Genomic DNA, 27,117 nt, shown 5'->3' on the forward strand with positions numbered 1-27,117 from the left:
ATTTTATGCAGTTTTTTGTTAGTAGTTTTCTTTTTTTTTTATACCCCACCCCCCCTGTTTTTTGTGCTGTGCACTAAGGGTGGAATTTGTGCAGCAGTCCCACGGCACAGCAGAGAGTGGGTCAAATCCCCCAGTTCTGTGGAGAAATTGAACACAGTTCTTTGTAAGATCCTAGTTCTGGTTTTGGCCAGCTCAAAGGACATGTAAGTTTTGACTGAAAACATGAGAATAAATGTAAATTGTAGCCCAGGCATCCATCTGTTCTTCTAGTTTGAAAGGAAGCTGAAGGATCTTTTTGGAGCTATCTGTCAGCATCTGCAGCCTTGTTAAATTTGGCTTGGTACTTGTGGCAAACCTGAAATTGTTCTCTTATGCTATAAGAATTGTACTTGGTTTCCTAATTTGGCTGGCAAGTCCATTGGAAGATAATTGAACTTTTAAAAGTATAATCTGAGCAGATGGTAGGAAATACTTCAACATGAACTTTCTTTCTGAAGCTGTGCTCTGTCTTTGCTCTCTCTTGCACAAAACCAGCCCATCAACACAGCCCCAACCCATGGAAGTGCGTGATCTTAAAGCAAATACCTCCTGAATGAAACCAGGTTATTCCCTCTGCATGGCAGAAGTCAGTAAAACTGTGCCAAGGAAAACCAACAGAGCCACAAAGTGCAGCTGGCTGCTTGTGTTGGCTCCTGCACCAGTCTGCTGCACCCATGTCCATCCCAGCTGTGTCTGGATGCTTCCACGGATGTCCAACTCCATCGGTGCTGTCACTCCTGTTCATGGCCTCCCCAGCATGCAGCAGCAACTTTGTCCTTCCTGCCAAGACCATGCTTTAAGGCCTTGGGAAGCCCAAGGTGGCTATGTAAAGATGGATCTGATTTAAGTAAAGTGTTACTCAGAGCAGTTCTAAAAGCAAAGGGGGGAAAAAAGAAAAAGTAGCTTACAAATTGTTCCAGGAAGCAGGAGAAATTTTCTTCAGTTGCTTTTGTTTCTTGATGTAACTTTTATTGTTGCTGTTGAAAGACACCTGCGGGTTTTGTTTGCCTGCCCACAGGAGACCTGAACAATCAGAAGCAGGTTGGTTGCTGTTGCTGACTCTCCAGCCAGCAGCAGGCACAGCAGGAGCCCAGGCTGGGCAGTTGTGCAGCCAGCTTCCTTAGCCACTCCTGGGCTGTCTCCTCTCCTGCTCTCCTCATCCTTCCTCTCTGCAGGCAGGCATGCAGAGGTAGCCTTGTTCTTCGGCAGCCCCTTGCCAGCCCCATCCACTGGGTATCTCATGTTCCAAGCTGGTGCACAAACACTGTTGTTTCAGGTGACGGTTTCAGTGAAGTGAGCACATTTTCCAGCTTCTGTGAGATTTAACCTGACTGCTGAAGTTCTTACAAGTGGTTCCTGACTTTTGGGGTAAGCACAGCTCTCCAGTTTCACTGCTGGTGGGTGAAACTTTATGGGTTCACAGCAGACCAGTGTACCCAAGTTTCCAAGTCCTTCATTAGCATGTAAACTGCCAGACTGTTTTACCCATTCTGCCACTCACCCCAGCCAGTTTCTTTCCTGTCTTAGAGGATTTTCTGCTCTTCATGTTCTCAGTTGTATGAATTTGCACAGTCTTTTCTCCCTGTAGAAGCATGCACCAAACATCTTCCCCATTTACTGTGTATGGTTTACATCTACTTCCTCTCAACTCACACAGGAGTCAGCAAGGGGAAGACCTCTGGCTTTGCTCTTAGTCTGTGTCATGATGGTGAAGCCTCCCAGCTTCAGTAATCAATCACCCTGTGCTGAAAGCAGCTCAAAGAGTAAGCAAAGATAGATGACTTGTCCAGGCTGAGCTTGTCTTGGCTTTACAAGGGAAAATCCTGCTGGAAGTTCCCTCTGCGTGTTGGCTGGGTGTGACAGGAGAGTGCCTTTGCCCAGTGGCTCCAGTGCAGAAGTGGTCTGTCAGCACCAGTGTTGCTCCTGCTGCTTTGCTGGGCTCTGACCATCCTCCCCTCTACAAAGATGTCTTGTTTTTTTCTAGGGTAGAATCCTGGGTCTGCTACTGCAGGCCATTAGCAGTTACAAGCCAAACAAGAGCTAAAGCTAGGGCAGTGTATCCCAGACCATGAACTTCATGCTCAGCATAAAGGGGGAAGTTTGCTGAGGATGTGACACCTTGCTCCTCCTCTTCCCTCTCTTCTACAAGGAGAGGCTGAGGGAGCACAATTGTTTAGCCTGGAGAAGAGGAGGCTCAGGGGAGACCTCATTGCTCTCTACAACTACCTGAAGGGAGGTTGTAGCCAGGTGGGGGTTGGTCTCTTCTCCCAGGCAACCAGCACCAGAACAAGAGGACACAGTCTCAAGCTGCACCAGGGGAAGTTTAGGCTCGAAGTGAGGGGAAAATTCTTCCCAGAAAGAGTAACTGGCCCTTGGAATGTGCTGCCCAGGGAGGTGGTGGAGTCACCATCCCTGGAGGTGTTCAAGGGGATTGGACGTAGCGCTTGGTGCCATGGTTTAGTCATGAGGTCTGTGGTGACAGGTTGGACCTGATGATCTTTGAGGTCTCTTCCAACTTTGGTGATTCTGCAATTCCCATCCCTGGAGGACCTTGCTTGCAGTTCTGCTCCTAAGGACTGGCTTGCTGTTAGTTGTGAGTGCTGTGCACTCCCTGGACTGGGTATCACTTTACACACTTTACACTGGCATTAGGATCAGTTTGGCTCTTTCATTAAATCCGTTTTTGTTTTCACCCTAGGCTCCCCTCTCCTTATCCTGATCCCCTTCCTGATTGCCTTTCACAGCTGAGGAGGGATCATATGTTATCACTGTATCACTAAGGTTGGAAGAGACTTCAAAGATCATTGAGTCCAACCTGTCACCACAGACCTCATGAGTAGATTATTAGAGTTATTAGAGTAACTGCTACAGTTTAGCCCTGGATATGGGTTAAATGTAGACAGGTGATGAGTATTTGCTCATGACAGTGCTTGATATCCACCTGCCCAAGCTGTTTTCTGTCTCCTTGTTGCCAGCAGCTTGGCAGTGCTGTCATTTTCTGGGTACATCAAGTGTAATTATTGACAAGGTCATTTCCAGGTCGTTTTCAAAGACTAGATTGAGAGCCTGAGAAATTAGTTCAGTCAATGCTTTAGGATTTGATGTGATTTTTTAATTTTATTGTTACTTTGTTCAGTCTTTATTTAATTTAATTTTATTTACTTTATTATTTAAAATTTTAATTTATTTTATGTTTTATTTAATTTTTATTTATTTTTAGAATTTATTTCATTTTTAATTTAATTTTATTTTATTTTTTAATTTAATTTTTAAAAAATTTAAAAGTTTATTTATTTTATTTTTTATTTTATTTTATTTTTTATTTTATTTTTTATTTTCTAATGTTTTTTAATTTTATTTTTAATTTTTTAATTTTATTTTTTATTTTATTTTTAATGGTTTTTATTTTTTATTTTATTTTTCCCTTTTATTATTATTATTATTTTATTTTATTTTATTTTTTTTTTCATTTTATTTTAATTTTCTTTTTATTTTCTTTTTATTTTTTATTTTTTATTTTAATTTTTTTAATTTCATTTTTTCAATTTATTTAATTTTATTTACTTTTTTTGTTTCTTTAGATTAAGTAAACTATGATCTTTGTTGCTCTGTTGGGGAAGGCACCTGTTGGGGGATGCATGATTGTACTTGCATTTTCAGGACAGCCAGAGTTAACCTCTTATTTAAGGCCTAGAACTTGGGTCTGCACATCACCAGGCAGGGCAGCTGGGTGCACAGGGCAGATCTGGCTGTCTCTTGCCCAAAGTGTGGCAGCACTGACAGAGCCAGCCCCCTCCCTGCATGTCCTAACAAGGATGGTCTCTTTGTGATGGGCTTGAGAAGCAGTTTTCGTTTGTGCTGTGGGTCAGATTCTCCCTGAGGAGCTGCAAGGGTAAGAGGACATGCTGTGACTTGATCCAGAGTCCTCTCTGGTGCTTCTTGCTGCCCCTCAGGGCTGGCTGGGCTGGGCAGAGGTGTTGGCTGGGATACATGTATTTTATTATACCTGTTAATTCCTACACAGGAGTAATAATTCTGCTTTATGGGAGACCCCAAGTGACTCCATAAGGAGCACAGAGATTGGTTTTAGCCACCTTTGCTCCTCAGGACATTGCTGTCCCAAGCACTGGAGCAGAGTGCCCAGGCACTGGCTCTGGTGATGCACGACACGCATCCCAAGAGCTGGCCTTTTGTGCTCTTTTAGGGACATCCTCTGCCACTCTTCTCCTGGCAAATGTCCTCGCAGCTCTCTGCTGAGCCATATATTGCTATATATACTTTAATTTTACTTTGTTATGTGCAGAAGGGAGAGGTGAAGGACTCTCAGGTGGCAAACGCTTCTCTTTGCCTACTTAATCCTTCAGTTGTTCAAGGTGATTTTAGCTCATTCCCCCACATTGACCACTTCACAAGCCCTACAGCAGCACTGCTTTGCAGCAAGACTCCCTACACAGTTGTGGGTTGGCCAAGGGAATGGAAGTCTTCATGGTGGTATCAAAATCCATGCTTGTAGGCTGCCACTTTCATCAGGGAGTGTGGCATGCTCTGCCTCCTCATCCTGGATATGTTTATGTTTTGATTTGGGGGAGACTCTTTTGTGAGGGTGAATACTTGAAAACTGGGAGGCTATTGTTTTCTTTGGTAGAGTTTGTGAGCATTGTGAATGTTTGATTCCCAAGAATCTGGAGGTGCCTCTTGGGTGGGTGAGATGGTGCAGTGCTTAGCGTGTGTGTGTGTGTGTCTGTAGTGATATACAGGGCTTGGGTGCTATAGCTGCCATTAGTGTTAATGGGCTAAACCTCTTCCCGTCAAGCTGAGGATATACTCTTGCTAATTGTGTCCCAGTCATCCCCTGGGACCCCTGAGAATGATGCATCTGAGGAAAGGAGTTTTCAGTGATAGGATGCCTTGGGATAAATAAATAAGGTGCTGCAGTTAGACGCTGGTTTGGGAAGGCTGATTCAGTGCCGGCAGCAGAACGCTGGGAAATCAGATAACAGCGATGCCAACCTTTATCCCTTTGGTCCTGGCCCAGTCCACTGCTGCACAGTGCCATCTTCTGAGCCATACATCACCACTCAGCCTCACCTTGATGATGTATGGTGCCCATAGATCCTGATAGCGGGAGTGCACTCTGATGTATTGCTCCAATACATCATGGCCAGGGTTCACCCGGGTGATGTATTGGTGCCCTGAGAATGGATTGCTCAAAGGCTGGTATTGTTCAGGGATAAAGCCAAGCCAAGGAGTGGATTCAATTTAATTACACTGCAAATGATAGCCCAGCACCAGGAGCACTTTGGGGCTGAGACGCTGGCACCCAGTGGAAATATGAGCTGTGGCTCTGGTGCTCCTGAGTCACATCTCAGTGTACCAAGAGAAGAAGTGCCATATTTTAAAGGAATGGTCATTTCTCAGAGAAATATAGAAGGACAATTTGGAGAAGTCTGTGCAGGGCTAGTGCACTGATCAGGAGGCTCCTGAGCATGCAGTGCTGGTAGGCAGTCATGAAGGCAGGTCACTCCTGCCTGCTGGGAGCTGTGAACCCTCAGAGTGGGAAAGAGTGGCTGAGCACTTTGGGAAGCGTGAGGGAAGGTGAATATTTTTCTGTGTTGTGCAAGTTTTGTTACCTGTGACACTGGAAATTGCTGGACCCCTCTAAGCAGTGTGAAGAAGCTAATTTCCCCACCCAGGAGATGGGCTTTAAATCCAACCTCACATGCAAATATTTTCTGTTGTTATTGGCAAGGTGTTTTGATAAGGAATTTGAAGAGACAATTCTGTCATTCCCTTGAGTTTGCTTACATAGGTGTCATCAAAAACCTGAGAGGAAAGCATCTAGACCATTAGAAGAGGACCTCAGCTACCTCTGATGGGGAACTGCTGAGTGACAGAGCACAATGAAGAGCAGCTTTGTAAAGAATCCAGAAGTGAGCAAGCAATTCCTGTGAGAGTCTACACTGGATGTCTGTCTGTCCCTGGTTAACTCTCCCTTCCTCTTCAGTTCCCTTTTCCACATCTTTCTGCAGCTCAGTAGTGGAACAAAAACATAAATCAGCTTTATTTTAAAGTCAGCTTTTGCTTCTGAATAATTCCTTTTAAGCTGGTTTCATTGCCAGGGATTGGAGGTTTTTTAATACATTATCTTTCATTATTATTTCATAAAGAAAAGCTTCCCATGTGTGTTAATTGGTTGTCAAAGGATGGCATGCCTCTAAGTGCATCGTGTAGCATCCTACTCTGGACTGGGAGGTCCTTGGGGAACACAGGCACTTGGGAATGAAGGTGAAATTTCACAAGTGATCTGTTTAGTGCATCACATCTGTGCTCCTCTGAAAGCTTCAAAGATGCTATTTCATTGCAGAAAGACATAAAATTACTGCACTTTTGCATGCAAAAGATAATTCTCCTTTTACTGAAGTCAAGAGGATCTCTATGTAGTTCAGGGTTAGACCAATGGCATCCCAGGGTGCATCAAGAGGACTGTGACAAGGAAGTAGAGGGAGGTTTTCCTCTCCCCTACTCTGCCCTTGTGTGGCCACATCTGTAGTACTGGGTCTAGTTCTGGGCTCCCCAGTTCAGAAAGGACAGGGAACTGCTTGAGAGGGTATAGGAGAAGGCTACAAAGATGATTAGAGGACTAGGACATTTCTTAAGGAGAAAAGCTGAGGGACTTGCAGCTTTTTAGCATAGAGAAGACTGAGGGAGAATCTTAAAGGGTAAGTGTCAGCAGGATGGGGCCAGTCTTTTTTTCAGTGATGCCTCTGACAGGAAAGGGGTAAAGAGCACAACATTGAACATAGGAAGTTCCATCTAAACACGAAGAGGCACTTCTTTACTTTGAAGGTGAAAGAGCACTGGAACAAGCTGCCCAGAGAAGTGATGGAGTCTCCATCTCTCAAGTTATTCAAAACCTTCTCTAGGTGTACCTGCTGTGATGGGGACTACAGGATCTCCAGAGGTCACTTCGAACCCCTATTATTCTGTGATTCTGTGACCAAGTCACACAGAATAGTTTCTGATTATTGACAATCAGAGATTTGGTTATCTTTGAGGGATGTTCCTACTCAGCCAGGGCTACCAAGCCGGCAGTAATACTTGGCTCCCATTGAGTGTTTTGTGCCTCTAAGCCCAGGCATTTTCCAAGCAAGGTAAACACAGGTTTGCAGATGAGAAATTTGCAGCACAAACAGAAGTGACTTGCTCAAGGTCATGAAGCAAGCTGGTGGCAGGGCTTGGATGAGAAGCCTGTTGGTTTGACTCACTCCTCCTCTGATATCCTCATCATTATTTCACTTCAATTATCCTGAATTATTTATTTGCTCTGTTGTTTCAAACCAGATCTGCTTCTACCTTCCCATTGTTCACAGTTCTAAGGCTGTAATTTTGGAGAGAAAAGTTTGCCCTTTTTTCCCCCCTCCCTTTTTTGCCACAGGTTTCACTGCTGAAAACTCAGACTTGCTGATTACTGTTTATTTTTGAGTGCAGAATGAGGAAGGCTCAGTCTGATAGACAGGAACAGTGGATGATTGATTCATTAGCCATTGGAATGTGCTGCCCAGGGAAGTGGTGGAGTGGTGGAGTCACCATCCCTGGAGGTGTTCAAGAGGGGAGTGGATGTGGCACTTGGTGCCATGGTTTAGTCATGAGGTCTGTGGTGACAGGTTGGACTTGATGATCTTTGAGGTATCTTCCAACCTTGGTGATTCTGTGACTTATTTGCACAGTACTATGAAGGTCTCTCTCCTGTTCCTTGACTATCCTACCCCACCACACCCACACCAGCAAGAAAAAGAACACTTTAAACAACCCAGCAGAGGTGGTATGGCTGGGACTCTGCCCTTTGCACATCCTGGGTGTAGTGGTTTGAGCCTCAACTGGGAGTTAAGAGCTCAGAAGAGCAAGGCTGAGAATCTCTCCCCTGCTCCCCCCTCCTCCCTCCCAACAGAGAGGGGAAAAAAGGGGAAAGGGAAGGAGCAAATCCACCAAGCAATAATTTGGAGTCGGCCTGGAAGTAGAGAGGTAGAGAGTTTTCTTTAAATAATATATATATAAAACAATTACAGGTAAGCTTCACAAGGGCAAGAAACAAGGGTGGATGGGAGGGGAGAAAAAACCCCACAAGAATACAAAACCAGTCCCTCTCTGAAGAGGTGCAGAGGCAGCAGGGAGAAGGATCAGGCCCAACCACATGGCGGAAGAGCAGGAAGGCAGCATCAGTAGCTCTCATCCAGGAGAGGCAGGAGCCAGAAGGAGCACTAATAGATGCAATATCCTGCTTTTTATACCCTAGCTGGGCAGGAGTGGGGAGTGGAACAGACTAAGTTTCCCAGGGGGAAAATGCCCTGCAGGGAGGGCAAAGCACTCACAAGATCTTCCCCCTGTTGTTTTCTTTCAGGATGGGCGTTAACCCACCACACTGGGCTTGCTGTCTTTTGAGAAGCCCATGCAGTGGTCTTAAGCATATTATCACAGTATCACAGAATCACCAAGGTTGGGAGAGACCTCAAAGATCATCAAGTCCAACCTGTCACCACAGACCTCATGACTAAACCATGGCACCAAGTGCCACATCCAGTCCCCTCTTCAACACCTCGAGGGATGGTGACTCCACCACCTCCCTGGGCAGCACATTTCAATGGCGAATGACTCTCTCAGTGAAGAACTTTCTCCTCACCTGCAGCCTAAACTTCCCCTGGCACAGCTTGAGACTGTGTCCTCTTGTTCTGGTGCTGGTTGCTTGATAGAAGAGACCAACTTCCTCCTGGCTACAACCACCTTTCAGGTAGTTGTAGAGAGCAATGAGGTCTCCCCTGAGTCTCCTCTTCTCCAGGCTAAACAATCCCAGCTCCCTCAGCCCCTCCTCACAGGGCTGTGCTCAAGGCCTCTCCCCAGCCTTGTTGCCCTTCTCTGGGCATGTTCAAGTGTCTCGATGTCCTTCTTAAACTGAGGGGCCCAGAACTGGACACAGGGCTCAAGGTGTGGCATATTCCATCAGGATGTCCTCCCCTGTATTGCAGGAAACCCACTGGTGTCCCCATCCATGCCATGACCCTGGAAGCTGTCTGTCCCTTCTGTGTTGCTGTGTTGCCTCCTCCTGTGACTGGTTTATCACCAGGCTACCCCTCAGTGGCGTCTGTGGCTCAGAGTGATCCTTATCATCTCGTGATAACCGTTGTAAAAGTTCCTATAAATAGAATTTCTTCCTGCCCAAATCTTCTTGCTAGCTCAGCTGTTTTATTTTTAACAGGGAGGCATGTTGATGCTAAGCAGAAATTATTTATTTATTTATTTATTAAACCTCTCTATTAAACATAAAAAGCTGCTGTGTCTGGGTAAAAAGGGAAGGTGCCCCTTAGATATTTTTGAGGCTTCCAAAAATAGTTTTAAGTTTGTGACAAAGCTTATTGAGCAGCAATAGTTGGGGACAGCAATTCTACCACAGAAAGGATCGCGTCTCCTCGTGCTTTTGGCTTGCATTTGCAGGAAGGGAGGTGGGTTGAACAAAGACCTCCAAAAGGAGCTAACTGAGGGCTGCTCTTTAGAAGGCTTGATAGCAGCACCGTCCACATGGAATCACAAAATGGTTTGGTTTGGAAAGGACCTTTACAGGTCATCTAGTCCAACCCTTCTGCAGACAGCCTGGACATGTACAACTACAGCAAGTTGCTCAGAGTCCTGTCCAGCCTGACCGGGAGTGGTTCCAGGGATGGGACATTCCCATCTCTCTGGGCAGTCTGGGCCAGTGCCTCACTACTCTCACAGGAAAGAATTTGGTTTTCTATCTAGTCTAAATCTCCCTCTTTTAGTTTCAAACCATCACTTCTTGCCCTGTCCCAATAGGCCCTGCTAAAACAAAATCTCTCCCTATCTTTCTTATTGGCCCCTTTAAGTGCTGAAAGGCCATGAGAAGGTCTCCTTGGAGCCTTCTCTTCTTCAGGCTGAACAAGCCAAACTCTCTCAGTCTTTCCTCACCTCAGAGGGTTCCCATCATTGCTGTGGTCTCCTCTGGCCCTGCTCCAACAGGTCCATATCTGCTGTGCTGAGGACTCCAGAGTTGCAGGTGGGGTCTCAGAGCAGAATCCCCTCCCTGGCCCTGCTCCCATGCTGCTGGGTATCAGCCCAGGATATGGCTGGCAGCACTCGGTGCTGGCTCATGTCCAGCGTTTCACCCTCCAGTGTTCCAAAGTCCTTCACTACAGGGCTTCTCTCCAGTCCTTCATCCCCAGCCTGTGTTGATACCAGGGTTTTCCTCAACACAGGTGCAGGACCTTGCACTGAGCCTTTTTGCACCTTGTGATGTTCACACAGATCCACTTCTCCAGCCTGTCCAGGTCCTTCTGGATGGATCCCATCCCTCAGGCATGCCAACTACACCACTCAGCTTGGTGCCATCTGCAATCTTGCTGAGGGTGCACAATAGTTTTGCTGGTGATCTCATACACATTTTCCCTCCTGGGCTCCCCTTCTGGAGGTTGGGACCCCCTTTCTGCAACTGTGTCTTTGCTGGAGAGCTGCAGCCCCACTGTGAAGGCATCTGCTGTGCAGTGATGGGGTGGTGAGAAAAGGTGGTGAGTTCACCAACTGATATTTTCCAGTGTGAAGAGAGAAGGAGGATTGTTCATCTTGCCTTGTATGCACATCTGATACTGGACTTGGAAAAAAAAGGAAAACTTGGTTATTGTTTCTGCTGCTGAACCCCTGCACCCTCAGGGTCAGAGCACAACCATATATGCAGGTTTTTTTCAGCCTTCAGCACAACTGAGGAGAAATCTGGGGGGGAGAGAAGCAGATGGGGGTAGGACTGTCTGCAGAGATGTGTTTTACAAGTGTGTGTGTGTGTTCTTGCCTTAGTGAGAGGGGGAAAAGTCTCTGGAGAACTTCTAAAAGTTGTAAAAGATAAACTGATTATTGTTAAAACTGTGAAGTACTCAACTGGTGACTGCTGAGCAGCTTATATGGAGAAGAAAAGGCAGTGTTATAAAACAGAGGGAGATCTTCTATTGTTTGGAGTTAGAAAAAAAACCACCCAAGAGCTTGTTTCCATCCCAATGTGACTGATCATCTGTGCTAAATCAGACTGCAGTTGGGTTTGAGTTCAGTGCCTACTGCAGGTGAATTTCTTCCCATGCAAATGTAGGGTTGTCCTGGTTTGAGACACTGGTGGCTGGCCCAGCACTGACCCTTGACAAGGGTTTTTCAGAGAAGCAAAGTCAGGTTTTTCTTCTCTTCCATAAGGCAGCACATAAGAGGTTTGTTGCTTCTGGATTTATCAGTTCCTTTAGAAGAATTGTGGCCAGCAGGAGCAGGGAAGTCATTGTGCCCCTGTACTCAGCACTGGTTAGGCCACACCTTGAGTCCTCCAGTTCTGGAGCCCTCAATTTAAGAAGGACATTGAGACTCTTGACCATGTCCAGAGAAGGGCAACGAGGCTGAGGAGAGGCCCTGAGCACAAGCCCTATGAGGAGAGGCTGAGGGAGCTGGGATTGTTTAGCCTGGAGAAGAGGAGGCTCAGGGGAGACCTTATTGCTGCCTACAACTACCTGAAGGGAGGTTGCAGCCAGGTGGGGGTTGGTCTCTTGTTCCAGTCAACCAGCACCAGAACAAGAAGACACAGTCTCAAGCTGTGCCAGGGGAAGTTTAGGCTTAAGGTGAGGAGAAAGCTCTTCATAGAGAGAGTTGTTAGCCATTGGAATGTGCTGCCCAGGGAGGTGGTGGAGTCCCCATCCCTGGAGGTGTTCAAGAGGGGATTGGACGTGGCACTTGGTGCCATGGTTTAGTAGTCATGAGGTGATGGATGACAGGTTGGACTTGATGATTTCTGAGGTCTTTTCCAACCTTATTGATTCTATGATTAAGATTTGAGGCTCAGTTCTTATTTCTCTTGTAAATATCCCTCATGTCACCAAGCAAATTGATTTATTGTTTTTGCTCTTGATTCCTCACCTGTGAAACTGAGAGAAATACTTCCTTTGTGCCCCAGTTCTTTCTGTGGGAACCTCCTTCAGAGGATGCCTTCCCTGCCTGTTGAATAATAATGATAATAACGATAATAATAATAATAATAATAATAATAATAATAATAATAATAAACAACCAGGTTGGAAGAGACCTTCAAGATCATCACATCCAACCTATCAACCAATCCAACCCACCTAAACAACTAACCCATGGCACCAAGCACCCCATCAAATCTCCTCCTGAACACCTCCAATGATGGTGACTCCACCACCTCCCTGCGCAGCCCATTCCAATGGGCAATCACTCTCTCTGTATAGAACTTCTTCCTAATATCCAACCTAAACCTCCCCTGGTGCAGCCTGAGACTGTGTCCTCTTGTTCTGGTATTGGCTGCCTGGGAGAAGAGACCAACGTCCGCCTGGCTACAACCTCCCTTCAGGTAGCTGTAGAGAGCAATAAGTTCACCCCTGAGTCTCGTCCTCTCCAGGTTAAGCAATCTCAGCTCCCTCAGCCTCTCCTCATAGGGCTTGTGTTCCAAACCCCTCACCAACTTCGTTGCCCTTCTCTGGACTTGTTCCAGCAAGTCAACCTCCTTCCTAAACTGAGGGGTCCAGAACTGGGCACAGTACTCGAGGTGCAGCCTAACCAATGCAGTGTACAGGGGCAGAATGAATTTGGTGCTGTGCTTTTTGCAGTGTGGTCCCATTGCTTCCTTGGCGCTCTGGAGATCAGTTGATACTGCAGCAATCCTTATAACTACCAGTAAAATAAAATTCCTGGAGACTGAGTCAACTTGCCTGAGATGCTGGTGCTTTAAATGGAATTGGAATGTAAAGCTGGCCTGGGTTTGGTGGCTGTCCCCTGCCCGTAGCTGTCAACATGAACCAGCAACTGTCAGGATGAAGGATGGATTAACAAACGTGTAATGATTTAGTCCCTCTCCAGGAGCAAGCAATGCTGCCTGAGTGACATGCATTCCAGATATGCAGAGAAGAGGGATGTGTGTTGTTGTCTCACTCAATAACAGACTCTGACAACTAGAGGAAGCAATGTTTTTCACCCATTTACAACAGACATGGGAGATTGTAAACAGGCAGGGGTTGGTCTCTTCTTCCAGGCAACGAGCACCAGAACAAGAGGACACAGTCTCAAGCTGTGCCAGGGGAGGTTTAGACTGGATGTTAGGAGGAAATTCTTCATAGAGGGAGTGATTGCCCATTGGAATGGGCTGCTCGGGGAGGTGGTGGAGTCACCATCATTGGAGGTGTTTAGGAGGAGACTTGATAGGGTGCTTGGTGCCATGGTTTAGTTGATTAGGTGGTGTGGATGATGGGTTGGATGCGATGATCTTGAAGGTCTCTTCCAACCTGGCCTGGTCTGGTCTGTCTGGTATGGTCTGCTCTGCTCTATTCTATTCTATTCTATTCTATTCTTGAACCCTAGAAAACGCAGACTGGCGCCAGGAGGTTCTGGTTTAATTTGTTGTTTGTTTGTGGGTTTTAAAAATTATTTTATTAATGTAAGGATAGGATTTGGCAGCAGAAGGTGACGCTTCTAAGCTGAAGGGCTACCTGCTTTGCTGTTTTCTTTTTTATTTTTTCCATCAGGCAGTGTTGGTGAGGGACTGGCTGGGCTCTCTGGACTCCACAAAGTACTTCTGTTTATGGATGAAGCCATGCAGATGGGGATCAAAGGTTGTGTATAGCTGCTGTAGAGCATGCTGGGGCTGAGAGAGGTCAGGCACCAGAGATTAATTTCTTGGCTGGTTAGAGCCAAGGTTTAATAGCAGGCTTGGAAAGGACAGTGATTGAGTTCACTGCTAGCAGAACCTATGGTTCAGGTCAAGTAAAAGGAAGGAGCTAAGGGGCTGTGTGTGTTGGTTGCAGGAGAGTCTAATGGCTTAACAATATGTGGCCTCAACAAGACATATGAGAGCTGCTGCCACTGGTGAGCTCCGTGCTGGGGCAGGGGGAGCAGGAAGAGACCCACCCCTTGCCTTGGTGCATCACCTGTAACGAGGCTAATGCTCACAGCCAGGAGAGCAAACACACAAAGGAAGCCTTGTTAATTCTGGAAGGGAAGAGGGGAAAAAGAAAAACACCAGTGTGCTCTAAATAGAGACAACAGTGTGCTTCAGGTGCAGAGGAGGGGTGTGTGCTCTTCTGAGGTTATTGAATTGCATAACTCAATAGATCCATGGCAATATCAAACTGCCCAGGGTCTGGGCTGGGTGACCTAGTCTGGCTAAATCGAGAACTGATTTTGAAGCAGAGACTACAGTGTCCTCTGACTTCAACTGCACTGTTTTTTCATGATACTATTCCATTACACTTACACATTTTTTTTCCCCTTCCTTTTTTTCCCTTCTTTTTTTTTTTCCTTTTTTTTTTTCTTTTTTTTTTCTTTTTTTTTTCTTCCTTTTTCCCCCTTCCTTTTTTTCCCCCTTCCTTTTTTTCCCCCTTCCTTTTTTTCCCCCTTCCTTTTTTCCCCCCTTCCTTTTTTTCCCCCCTTCCTTTTTTTCCCCCCCTTCCTTTTTTTCCCCCCTTCCTTTTTTTCCCCCCTTCCTTTTTTTCCCCCCTTCCTTTTTTTCCCCCCTTCCTTTTTTTCCCCCCTTCCTTTTTTTCCCCCCTTCCTTTTTTTCCCCCCTTCCTTTTTTTCCCCCCTTCCTTTTTTTCCCCCCTTCCTTTTTTTCCCCCCCTTCCTTTTTTTCCCCCCTTCCTTTTTTTCCCCCCTTCCTTTTTTTCCCCCCTTCCTTTTTTTCCCCCCTTCCTTTTTTTCCCCCCTTCCTTTTTTTCTTTTGTTTGTCTATTTGCTTTTTTGTGTGTGTGGTTGGTTTTGTTTCGCTTTGTTTTCCATTTTAGAGAATGTGTAACAAAAACGTGGCCAGGAGAATTTACTTTATTTGCTTTAATCTTTCATATTTTACTTTGAATGAGGTGCTATGTTGCTATGAATAACCAATGCCTTAAGGTAAAGAGTTCTGCACATCATGTCACACTGTTCTCGTTTTGGTGGAGGGAACCTGGCTGTGCAAAGGAGAAGAGTTAGTGCTGGTGGAAGTCTGCCAGTGTGTTTCTATGGACTTCAGTTCAAAATCTACAGGAGAGAAAAAAAATGCCTTTCATTGTTGATGTGTCCTGAGATTCCCAGAGAATGGGAAAATCCAGATAATGTCACAGGCAGGACGTGACCATGACATGTGTAGTGCTGTCAGAGTAGCAGCTATGCAGAAGGCATCAGTTTAATCTCGCTTTAGAAATTCCTCACTCTGAAGTTTGATCAAGTGTTCATTGGATTTCAAATGAGAGCACTCTCCTAACCTCTCCTGCCTCAAATTCCCTTTCTCAGAAGTCTCCTGGATCACAAGAAATTTTGCTCCTGTTTCACCTCAGTGTGTGTTTTTCTCAGGTGGGTAACACGAGCTGCACCAAATGTGAACTAAGTGACATGGATTTGCTGATTAGGCACAGATGGGATTCCTCTCCCAAAGTGCTCTTAGGTTGTCTCCATCCATTAAACTTGCTACAAAAGGTATTGACACCACTCTGCAGTCTCTCCTGGTAGAGTTGTTATTCTCTTTTTAGAAGTAAATGGTTGTTGGGTTGCAAAGAATGACCTGATCATGTGGGGATCCTCACCAGAGATTTAGACCTCTTCCTCAAATCACTTGAAGAGAGGTCTTTCTTGTCTCAGGTGGTTGCTTGTGCTGAATTCATAGTGACCTTCAGATCTCTCAAGCATTCTTCTGCAAGGTTCTGGGTTTGCTATCATGTAAAGTGAGGGGAAAAAAGGGGCCTGGACATTTTATAAAGAAACTTGTTTGAAGGATGTTTTCTTGTCCAGTTGAAATTAGGCACAGGCAAGAAGGAGCTTTGGTGCTTCTTTGGAAGCCACTAATATCACAGAATCAAAGAAACATTCAGGTTGGAAAAGACCCTCAGGATCACCAAGTCCCACGACCCTACTCTACAAGGTTCACTCCTAAACCACATCCCCCAGCAACACATTCAATGACCTTTAAACACATCCAGGGTTGGTGACTCAACCATCTCCTTGGGCAGCACTTTCCAATGTCTGATCACTCCTGCTGTGAAAAACTTTTTCCTAATGTCCAGTCTAAACCTACCCAGTTGTAGCTTGAGGCCATTCCCTCTTGGTCTATCACTAATTACCTGAGAGTAGGGACCAGCACCAGCTTCTCTGCAATGTCCTTTCAGGTAGCTGTAGAGACCAATGCTACTTTTCATGGAAAGAGATTTTAGTGAGAACTTGTGAATCAAAGCTTGAAGCAGTTTCTAGATCTGAGCCTGATCCATCACAGTGAAAGGGGCAGATTATCCCAGGTTTACCTTCTGCAGGTCTTGTTCCACCTCCAGAGCATCCTGTTAGTAGCTGCTATCAAAGGCAGTCAGCAGAGTTGATAGAACCAGGTCTGCTACCTGCAAGCTCTGATTCTTTCCCCTTCCTCTAGAACCTGAGCTCTCCAGCTGGGTTTCTCTGGGATGCCAATGTGCTTTTTCATCAGAACTACGTGCAATACCCAAGCTCACAGGCACTGAAGAAAAGCAGTCATGGAGGCAAACAGGTCCATCACTTCTCTGCTTTGTTTGAAATATGTGGTGAGTTACTCTTCTTTGGATTTTTCATTTTGTGTCCATTTATGCTTCCTTCTCTTCATTTCCTTTTGTGCATTTTTTGTTTCCTATGGGGAAAAAAATCTACACAATGGAGATGAAAGCATGTCAGCTCCAGATGCTGATAGCCTGTGAGTTGACCCACCCAAACCCCACCCACAGCTGTCTCCCTTAACTGCTGTTTAACACTGCACCCTCCTACAGGATCCTGCAGTTATGATGGTATTTAGGAAAGTCCTATTGTGTTAGAAAGGGAATTCAGTCTATCCAGGATCTTACCAATAAGAATGCAGAGAAGGGCTCTGCTGTGGGAAGTCAGAGTCCTGCCTGTGAGAGGGTCTGATTTGCTGACAGATGGAGATAAGCAGCTCTCTGATTTTGAAGACCTGATTCTACTTAAAGATGGAGATAAGCTACTCCCTGATTTTGCTGTTGATTTTGTCCCTTCCAAACCAAAATCAGCCCAATTGTATTAACCTTTTAGTCCCATCTCAGTTAGGCTTCTGTTTAATCTGAAAGACGCAGCACAGGAGAGCCAAAGTAGGATGGTAAAACACTTGGTAGAAAGGATGCTTTAGAGAAGCCACAACTTGCTGTCATTGCCCTGTGATTGCCCAGCACGTTCTCCCTCTGCTTGTATCACCCAGTTTCATGAGCAGGACTCCAAGTTTGGGATTCAGCCCTTCCATCAGAAGTTTTTGGCTGCAGGAGCAGATGCATTAAGGTGCTTTCCTGCAAATTCTCCTTTAATTGCTCCAAGTGCTGCGGCCATCCAGTTGGTAAACTCTGCAGCGTGTGGACAACTTTTCTTGCCAACCATGCATTCCGAAGGGCTAATTGTAAAAGTGGTGCACCTGCTGGCTCCCTTGGTGGCTGGAGCCAACGGGAAAAAAAACCCCTAATTTATTAATGATCGAGTCACAAATAGTAATGAAAACAATAGGAGCATCTGAAGGAAGCTCTGCCGGGGGCAGAGGTGCAGGTGCTCTGTGCCCCGAACAGGCTCGTCGGCAGTTTTATAAAGCTACTTTACAGCCCTTATCAATTTCCTACTGCTTTCTGTGTACCCCCTGCCCCTTTGCAAATGTTTTGCCTGCACAACAGGCTCAGCATTTCTTGTTGGAGGTGATAAAATAGCTGTCACCCTGCAGAGGGAGAAAGGAGGCAAAAAATAAACACATTAGGTCCAAAGAAACAAAGCAGGGGGAAGGCGTTTCAGAGCAGAGTGCTGGTGGAGCCGCTGAGTCGGCAGGGCGAGAGTGATGAGGTGATCTTGGCTGAGGAATGCTAAAAGATTTGGGGTAACAAATGCTGGAGGGCAACAGACTCCTTCCTTAGACCGAGGCAGCACTTTGTGCGTTGCCTTGGATGCCAAAGGTGACTGGTAGAGGTAGCCAGCTCAGCCAGTACCATCCACAAGTTTTGGACCTACTGTGTGTCTCTGAAAACCTCAGCCATTTATTTTAGCTATTTAAATAGCTGCCTTACATTGGCAAGCCTAAGATTTGATTCATTTTCCCCCCCCCCCGAAGGAGGCAGAGCAGAAAGTGCTGCTGATTTTGGCACCTTCCTTGTACCAGCTGAGTGTTTAAGTAATTGTAAGGCACGGTCATGCTTTCTCTGAGAGCACAATGGCACTTGGAATACTGGGATAATGCACTTGATCTGTGTACATGAATGAAACATATTTGAAAACAGAGTATGATGAGCTGAGGAACTTGTTAAGCTAAGCCAGCTGTCACCACAGGCACATAGCAGTACAGTGCCAGTGAAATGTGGTAGTTGGTTGCCAGTTAAAGAATAGAATAGAATAGAATAGAATAGACCAGACCAGACCAGGTTGGAAGAGACCTTGAAGATCATTGTGTCCAACCCATCAGCCAACACCACCTAATCAACTAAACCAGGCAACCAAGCACCCTATCAAGTCTCCTCCTGAACACCTCCAGTGATGGTGACTCCACCACCTCCCCAGTCAGCCCATTCTAATGGGCAATCACTCTCTCTGTGTAAAACTTCCTCCTAACCTCCAGCCTAAACCTCCCCTGGCACAGCCTGAGACTGTGTCCTCTTGTTCTGGTACTGGTTGCCTGGAAGAAGAGACCAACCTCTGCCTGTCTACAACCTCCCTTAAGGTAGTTGTAGAGAGCAATAAGGTTACCCCCTCTGAGTCTCCTCTTCTCCAGGCTAAGCAACCCCAGCTCCCTCAGTCTCTCCTCATAGAAGGACCAAAAAGACAATCAGGTCATGGTAGGTTCTCATCCCGCTCAGAAACAAGGTCAGAGATGAGGTGGATGTTTGCCTTGCTTCTGTTGTGATCACACATGGCTTTACTTCCCTGGGCCAGATGCAACCTATCCTATAGCCAGTTGCTCTGCTTAAGGGCTGGTAAGTCAAAAAAGCAAAAGCACCACAGTGCTCTGCATTAGATGGGGACTTGCTTTGCCTCCTTTTATTCCTGTTATTGTTGCTGTTTCTTTGTTCAGGAGCTATTACTTCTTTCAAAGAGTTAAAAAAATACTTATTTTCTTCTTCTTCTTTCTTATTTCCTTTTCTCATTCCCTCTTTCCCCCCTCCCCGCTATAATCCCAATGCTTCAGACAAATGCCAGAAATGATAAGACTGACTTAAAGCACAGTTATTTGCCTTAGGGACAAAGCTTCACCTTTTAAAACTCTGAGGGTTTGGTGTTGGGTTTTGTTTGTTTGTTTGTTTGTTTTGCTTTTAGCTTGTTTGGTTTGTGCTGGTGTTTGTTATTGGATTTTGTTGTTGTTGTCATGTGTGGGTTTTGTTTGTTTGGGGCTTGTTGTTGTTTCATTGGCTTGGTGTTTGGGTGTTTTGTTTTTTTAATCTGTTTGTTTCTTCTGTCTTTCTATTAGGAGCTAGGGATATTTTCCTGTAAAGACAGATTAATTCCTTGTGAATGAGCCTGAATTCAGGAGGTATGTACTTTAAGAACCATACCTAGTCCTGTGAGAACAGTACTAAGGACAAGGACCTGGCAATGCAAATTATTGCCCAGTGATTTGAGGGGGGTACCTGCATGAAGTGTGGCTGTGCTAACACGACCAGGATGGCACCCAGCATGATGCATGAGGAAAGGTGAAGGCAAGGCTCATATATCCCCATCACACTGAATCTCTTAGAACTTCTCAACAGTCACCATTCACTGTCTGCAAAGTTAACCTCTTGTCTGCTCCAGCCTGCAGATCTTGTGCATGGTAAAGGATTTTAAGCTTTGCAGTTGAAAAATGTCCCTGTAAAGCTGTCCTTCAGATCTCCTGCTGCTTTCTGCAGAGTATTATTAATAAAGTTTTCCATAGCAGAAATGGGACCCTTTCAGAGCTCTGATAAGGTGTTTTCCCTGTTAACCAGCTGGGCTGTTTGGCTGTGGACAAATGCAGTGATGAATGGCAGGTCAAGAAGGGAGCAGGCTGATTTCTCTCCAAGCTTGACCTTGTCTCTGCTCTGACATCTGAAATGACAGATGCATTAAGAAGTTATTTATTCAGGAGGGCTGCAGTGCATCATACCCTTTGTGAGGTAGCACCTAGCTCTGTAAGACTGCTAGACTAAAGGCTGCCTGAGCCATCCCCTCTGTCTGCTGCTTCATGCACTGCTCACCTTGGACAGGCAGCTGCTGTGAAAGCTAGCAGACTGCCCTGTGCAGTTGTCAGAGATGCTCTGTGAACTGAAAGGTGACAACAGGAGCAGGGTCCTAGCACAGAAGCTGCTCCCAAGTCTAGAAATCACTTGACTGTGGAACAGCAGCAACCATGAAACCGCACCTGAAGATTTCTGGGCTGTTAAAAGCCCAATGTGCTGGATAAAATGCAGCACTGAGGATTAAACTTCTCTTGCTCAGCTTCTTAAGGCCTCAGTATACTTGGGAGACTGTCTTGGTGGTGACTTCGGGATTCTGTGTAACTTGTTGCACTGTGGCCCACTTCTGTCTCTATTATAGCTGAAACTAAAGGAACAGTTTGACTTTTTACCTTCCTGTCATGGGAGACATGGGTGGAGGGTGAGCCAAGCTGAATCTCATGAGCAGTCACCCTTCTTTTTTGGGAAATCCATTACTGGACATTAGGAAAACTTCCTCCTTTGAACAAGCTGCCCAGGGAAGTGGTTGAATCATCATCCCTGGAGATACTTAAGAGGTGTAGATGTGGTGCTGAGGGACATGGTTTAGCAGTAGACTTGGTCTTGTTGGGTTGAAGGTTGAACTTGATCTTAAAGGTCTTTTCCAGCCTGAATGAGTCTATGATTACATAACTGCTGAAAAGCAAGAGACCTCAGCCTAAATCTGTAGAGAAACAGACGTGTTCCCACCATGCCTCAACACTTGTCTGCCTAACCTTTTGCTGCAAGCATGAAAGTTGTTTGTATTTTTTAAACTAGAAAATTAGAAAAATAACCTTGCTTACACACATAATGCTGGGCATGGGATATCCTCCTGACAGGAGCTACACCTTGAGTACTGTGTCCAGTTCTGGGCCCCTCAATTTAAGAGGGACCTTGAGACTCTTGAACGTGTCCAGAGAAGGGTGGTGAGAGCCCTAGAGCACAAGCCCTACAAGGAGAGGCTGAGTGAGCTGGGATTGCTTAGCCTGGAGAAGAGGAGGCTCAGGGGAGACCTTATTGCTGTCTACAACTACCTGAAGGGAGGTTGCAGCCAGATGGGGGTTGGTTTCTTCTCCCAGGCAATCAGCACCAGAATGAGAGGACACAGTCTCAAGCTGTGCCAGGGAAAGTTTAGGCTGGAGGTGAGGAGAAAGTTCTTCAGAGAGAGAGTTGTTAGCCATTAGAATGTGCTGCCCAGGGAGGTGGAGTCAGCATCCCTGGAGGTGTTCAAGAGGGGATTGGACAGGGCATTTAATGCCATGGTTTAGTAGTCATGAGGTCTGTGGTGACAGGTTGGACTTGATGATCTTTGAAGTCTCTTCCAATCTTATTGATTCTATGATTCTATTCTATGATTCTATGGCATGGATTAATTTGTAAAGCAAAGTCCAGGTAAGAGCTCATGAGCCATAATTCTGCATCTGTTTAGGGTACTGGTAGAGCTTAGATCAGAGAGCACCAGAAGAAAACAAAAAAGCTGTCACTGAGAATCTCAGTAGGTCTGTTGACCTTAAAAGAACTAAAGCAGTTGTTACCAGTTCTGAGTAGAGCCCTTTGTTCTTTGCCATCTTTCCTTCCCTTCCCCAAATAAAATCACAGGATCACAGGATGTTAGGGTTTGGAAGGGACCTCTGGAGACCTTTGAGTCCATCCCCCCCTGCCAGAGCAGGAGCACAGAATCCAGTGCAGGTCACACAGGAATGCATCCAAATGGTTATTAAAAGTCTCCAGAGAAGGAGACTCCACAGCCTCTCTGGGGAGCCTGTTCCAGTGCTCTCTGACCTTAACAGTGAAGAAGTTCCTCCTCATGTTGAGATGGAACCTCCTGTGCTCCTGTGTTGTATCTATTGCCCTTTGTCCTATCTCACAGTGCAACTGAGCAGAGCCTGTCCCCTTTCTCTTGACCCCCAGCCCTCAGATATTTATAAACATTTGTTAAATCCCCTCTCAGTCTTCTCTTCTACAGACTAACAGCCCCAGGGCTCTCAGCCTCTCCTCATAGGGCAGTGCTGCAGTCCCTTCATCATCCTCACAGCCCTCTGTTGGACTCTCTCAAGTAGATCCATGTCCCTCTTGGACTGGGGAGCCCAGAACTGGAGAGGGTCATGTAACTCCCTTTGAAACTGCAGCAGAAATTGTGAAGTGTCTGCCAAAGCCCAGTTTGCATGATGGGACTGCTGGTGTGCATCCAACTCACATTAACTTCAGTGTGGACTGCAGCCATGTTCGAGTGACTTCACAGGTCCTTTCTGTGGCTATCCAAACTGATGGGGGCAGTAAGTCTGCAGCATCTTTACAGTTTTTCTTACGCCTGTGATTTTTCAGGATTCTAGTGGCTGGCTCTAGCATGTGGAGGAAGCTTGCCTGAAGGCAACATCTACAAGGTTTTTCCAGCAGAAAAAAGGAATGATGTGGTGTAATGAATGGTATTGACTAATGCCAAAGAAAGCAGAGTGTCAGCTGTGCACTTCACAGACAGCATTGATTGCAAGGACACTTGTTAATTGGGGAGATAGAGGAAATCCCAGCCAGGGTTGGGAGGGCTGGGCTACACTGCTCCTGAATGTAGCTGGGACTCCCATTGTTTAAAGAGGTTTGGACCAAGTTGCAAATAGCCAAAATTCAAACTTGAATTAACTAGCTGTGGAAGTATGTTGTCCCAGTATGTTGTCTCCTTCTTCACCTGGTGTAATAAGAGTCTGCTGAAAAACAGAAAAGTTGCTCAGAAGTAGTAACATCAGCATTTCTTGACTTACACAAGTGGCCTCAGGTGGTGAGGAGTTGCTTGCAGATCAGCAAGGAAAAATGAAAACGTCCTGTTCCTGTTCTGCTTCTGTTTAGAGGCTGATATTTAAAGTTTCAGGGGGTGCAGAACAGACCCAGACTATGCTCTCAGCATGATAAAGAAGAGAGTTGGGGCAGGGGGAGGGGATGGAGAAGGTGTTTTCCACAATGGCCTGTTTAAAACATTACAAGCAACCTCTCTTCCATCATGAGTCCTGGTTTGCAACTACTGCCCTGGGGCATAAAAATCGACTCCTAACAACTTCCAGTGGGACCACTCTTCCATCAAAGTTCCCATCAAATGTTGACTCCATGATTAATATTCAGCCTCTTTCTTCGTTAATCATCAGTCTTCATTCATTTTCCTTGTACCTTCTCGCTGACAGGGGTAGTGTTTGTAGAGCAGCTGGTAGGGAAAACAGCAAGAGCTGAACTGCTGTACACAAGCTGTGAAGGGAAAAAGCCACCTCAGTGCAGCCTGTCGGCTCAAAATGATTTCAGAAATGCAATTTTTTATCTTGAAGCAGTGGGGCTAAATTCTTGGTAACCTTTGTGAGATGGGATCTTAAAGCTAGCTTTAGAATAGAATAGAATTAACCAGGTTGGAAAAGACCTTTGAGATCGAGTCCAACCTATCATCCAACACTATCTAATCAACTAAACCATGGCACCAAGTGCCTCATCCAGTCTATTCTTAAAGACCTCCAGTGATGGGGACTCCACCACCTCCCTGGGCAACACATTCCAATGGGCAATCACTCTTTCTGTGAAGAACTCCTTCCTAACATCCAACCTAAACCTCCCCTGCCACAGTTTGAGACTGTGTCCTCTTGTTCTGTCACAGGATGCTGAGACCAACCCCCACCTGGCTACAACTTCCCTTCAGGTAGTTGTAGACAGCAATAAGGTCTCCCCTGAGCCTCCTCCTCTCCAGGCTCAGCAACCCCAGCTCCCTCAGCCTCTCCTCACAGGGCTGTGCTCCAGACCCCTCCCCAACTTTGTTGCCCTTCTCTGCAAGTCAACATCTTTCCTAAACTGAGGGACCCAGAACTGGACACAGTACTCAAGGTGTGGCCTAACCAAAGTGTGACCTTTGTGAGATTGGACCATGACTGCCAGGGTCGTGCTCTGCCTTGATTATCAGAGCACCCAAGAATTTAGAGCAGGAGCTATGGTGATGCAGAAAAAGCTGTCAGAATTTTGGGTCATCCCATGGAAACAGTGCATGATCCTAAACCAGAGTTTTGAAATGAACACTTGCACTGATATTTGTGAATGGAAAGTCCACTCCCAGTTTAACCACAGATTTCCTGAATGACCTTGTACATGAGACAGGATTTCTTCCTCACTGCCCAACCTATGAACTCAGAATGGTTGTTGCTTTTCCCCTTGTTCTGCCTCTGAGCAGTTGAAATTGTCCACCCTGCAGAGAAAGGATTCTCTGACTGTTGTCCAGGACACTAAAATTTGAGTTCAATAAAGCACAGGGTTGGAGATACACTCCTAAAATAGATGTTGCATGTTAATCTGCTTTCTTGAAAACAAGGTGAGACCACACCTGAAATACTGTGCCCAGCTTTGTGCTCCTCAATTTGAGAGACAGGGATCTGCTGGGAAGGGTCCAACAGAGAGCTACAAGGATGATTGGGGAATTTGAACGTCTCTCTTATGAAGAAAGACTGAGAGACCTGGGGCTGTTTAATCTGGGGAAGAGAAGGCTGAGAGAAGATGTTATCAACTTCTATAAAAATCTAAGGGGTGGGTGTCAAGGTGAAGGGGCCAGGCTCTTTTGGGTGGTGTCCAGTGATAGGACAAGGAACAACAGGTGAAAGCTGGAACACAGGAGCTTCCACCTCAGCATGAGGAGACACTACTTTACAGTGAGGGTGGTAGAGCCCTGGAGCATGCTGTGTAGAAAGGCTTTAGAGTCACCATCTCTGGAGAATTTCAGAACCTGCCTGGATATGTTCCTGTGTGACCTGCCCTAGGTGATCTGCTTTAGCAGGGGTTCGGTCTTGATGATGTCTGGAGGTCCTTTCCAACCCCTGTGGTCACGGTACTTTCTGTGACCACGGTACTTTCTGTGACCACTCTCAACCCTGGCAGCTCCATACAGAAATCTGGAAGATGCATTCCCCAGGCTTAGGCTTTATCCCTTGAGATTCTTTGCAATGGGCTTTGATTTGTTTGATAGAAGTGCTGAATAAGCTGCCCTAGCCGCTTTATTGCTTATTATTGTATAAGCAATAAAGAGGCATCCAAAAGAGAAATATTTCAGTTACAAAATCTAGAGCTTGCTTTAGCCTACTCAGACACAGCAGGAATTTTGTACAAATCAACATTTAGAACAATGAATTGGACATTAAGTCAGCAAAGTCAAAATTCACAGGATGATCTTGCAAGTAAGAGGCAGTTTTGTGTATTCATGTGGGGTTTTTTCCTAGTGAGTTGATGGTAGGTGTGTGAACACCTTGCTCAGTGTGGGTTTGCAGGATGTACTGCTACTAGCTATTACCCACCAGTGGGACAGTGCTGGCTGCCAGGTCTTTCCTGGCAGTTTATTGTCCATTTCTCCAGAGGAAGAGGGACACCTTCAACCTCAGCTTTTCTTTATCGCTTCATTTCAGGGATGATTTTATTGCACTGTCCTTTTCTGCCTTTCCCATACACAGCACACTTCTCAAACCCAGGCTCAGGAGCTTTATTGGAGGACCTTGCCTTATTAAAGCATGTTTTCTTCTACTTCAGGCAAGCCCAGATGGGCTGCCCAGGGAGGTGATGGAGTCACCAAGTCTGGATGTGTTTAACAGTGGTTTGGGTGTGGTGCTTGGGGATATGTTGGCCAGTGCTACAGGCTGGGGTCAGCATGGCTGGAAAGCAGCCAGGCAGAGAGGGACCTGGGGGTACTGATTGATGGTAGGCTGAACATGAGCCTGCAGTGTGCCCAGGCAGCCAAGAGGGCCAATGGCATCCTGGCCTGCATCAAGAACAGTGTGGCCAGCAGGAGCAGGGAGGTCATTCTGCCCCTGTACACTGCACTGGTTAGGCCACACCTTGAGTCCTGTGTCCAGTTCTGGGCCCCTCAGTTTATGAAGGAGGTTGACTTGCTGGAATGAGTCCAGAGAATGGCAGTGAAGTTGGTGAGGGGTTTTGAACACAAGACCTATGAGGAGAGACTGAGGGAGCTGGGGTTGCTTAGCCTGGAGAGGAGGAGACTCAGGGGTGACCTTATTGCTCTCTACATCTACCTTAAGGGAAGTTGTAGACAGGCAGAGGTTGGTCTCTTCTCCCAGGCAACCAGTACCAGAACAAGAGGATACAGTCTTAGGCTGCACCAGGGGAGTTTTAGGTTGGATGTTAGGAAAAAGTTCTATACAGAGAGTGTGATTGCCCATTGGAATGGGCTGCTGGAGGAGGTGGTGGAGTCACCATCATTGGAGGTGTTCAGGAGAAGACTTGATGGGGTGCTTGGTGCCATGGGTTAGTTGTTTAGGTGGGTTGGATTGGTTGATAGGTTGGACACGATGATCTTGAAGGTCTCTTCCAACCTGGTTTATGATGATGATGATGATGATGTTTAGGGGATGAGCTTTGCAGAGTAGAGTTATGGTTGGACTTGGTGATCTCCAGGGTCTTTTCCAACCTGAATGATTCTGTGGACAGTCCTTGGTTTAAGTAATACATTTATGCAGTGTGCACACTAAAGCCAGCCTTGCCCTGAGTAGCTGGAGTGGTCATTGACTGGCTGTAAGAGCAAATGTCTGTGCACTTCCAAACATAGCAACATCTAATGCAGCTTTTCTGGGAGAAAAAGAAAAGATCATGCAAGTGGTTATTGTTTTCTCGTAGAGAATGATGCTGCTTTGAGCACAGGGGCTTGCATTTGTTGGTGTTCTGCTAACTGTTTTAGGATAACTCTTTGTCATGCATGGTTGGACTCAGTGATCTTAAAGGTCTTTTCTAGCTGAAATGGTTCTGTGATTCTAAGAGAGAAAAAGTTGCTCAGTGTAAACTGCATCTTTCACAACACAGATTAAATGACTAATTAATGATTGACAGAAATGATTGAATGTGG

Source organism: Melanerpes formicivorus, unplaced genomic scaffold, assembly GCF_026170545.1.
Source record: "Melanerpes formicivorus ecotype bairdi unplaced genomic scaffold, bMelFor1.0.p_v2 SCAF_19, whole genome shotgun sequence".
Lineage (NCBI taxonomy): Eukaryota > Metazoa > Chordata > Aves > Piciformes > Picidae > Melanerpes > Melanerpes formicivorus.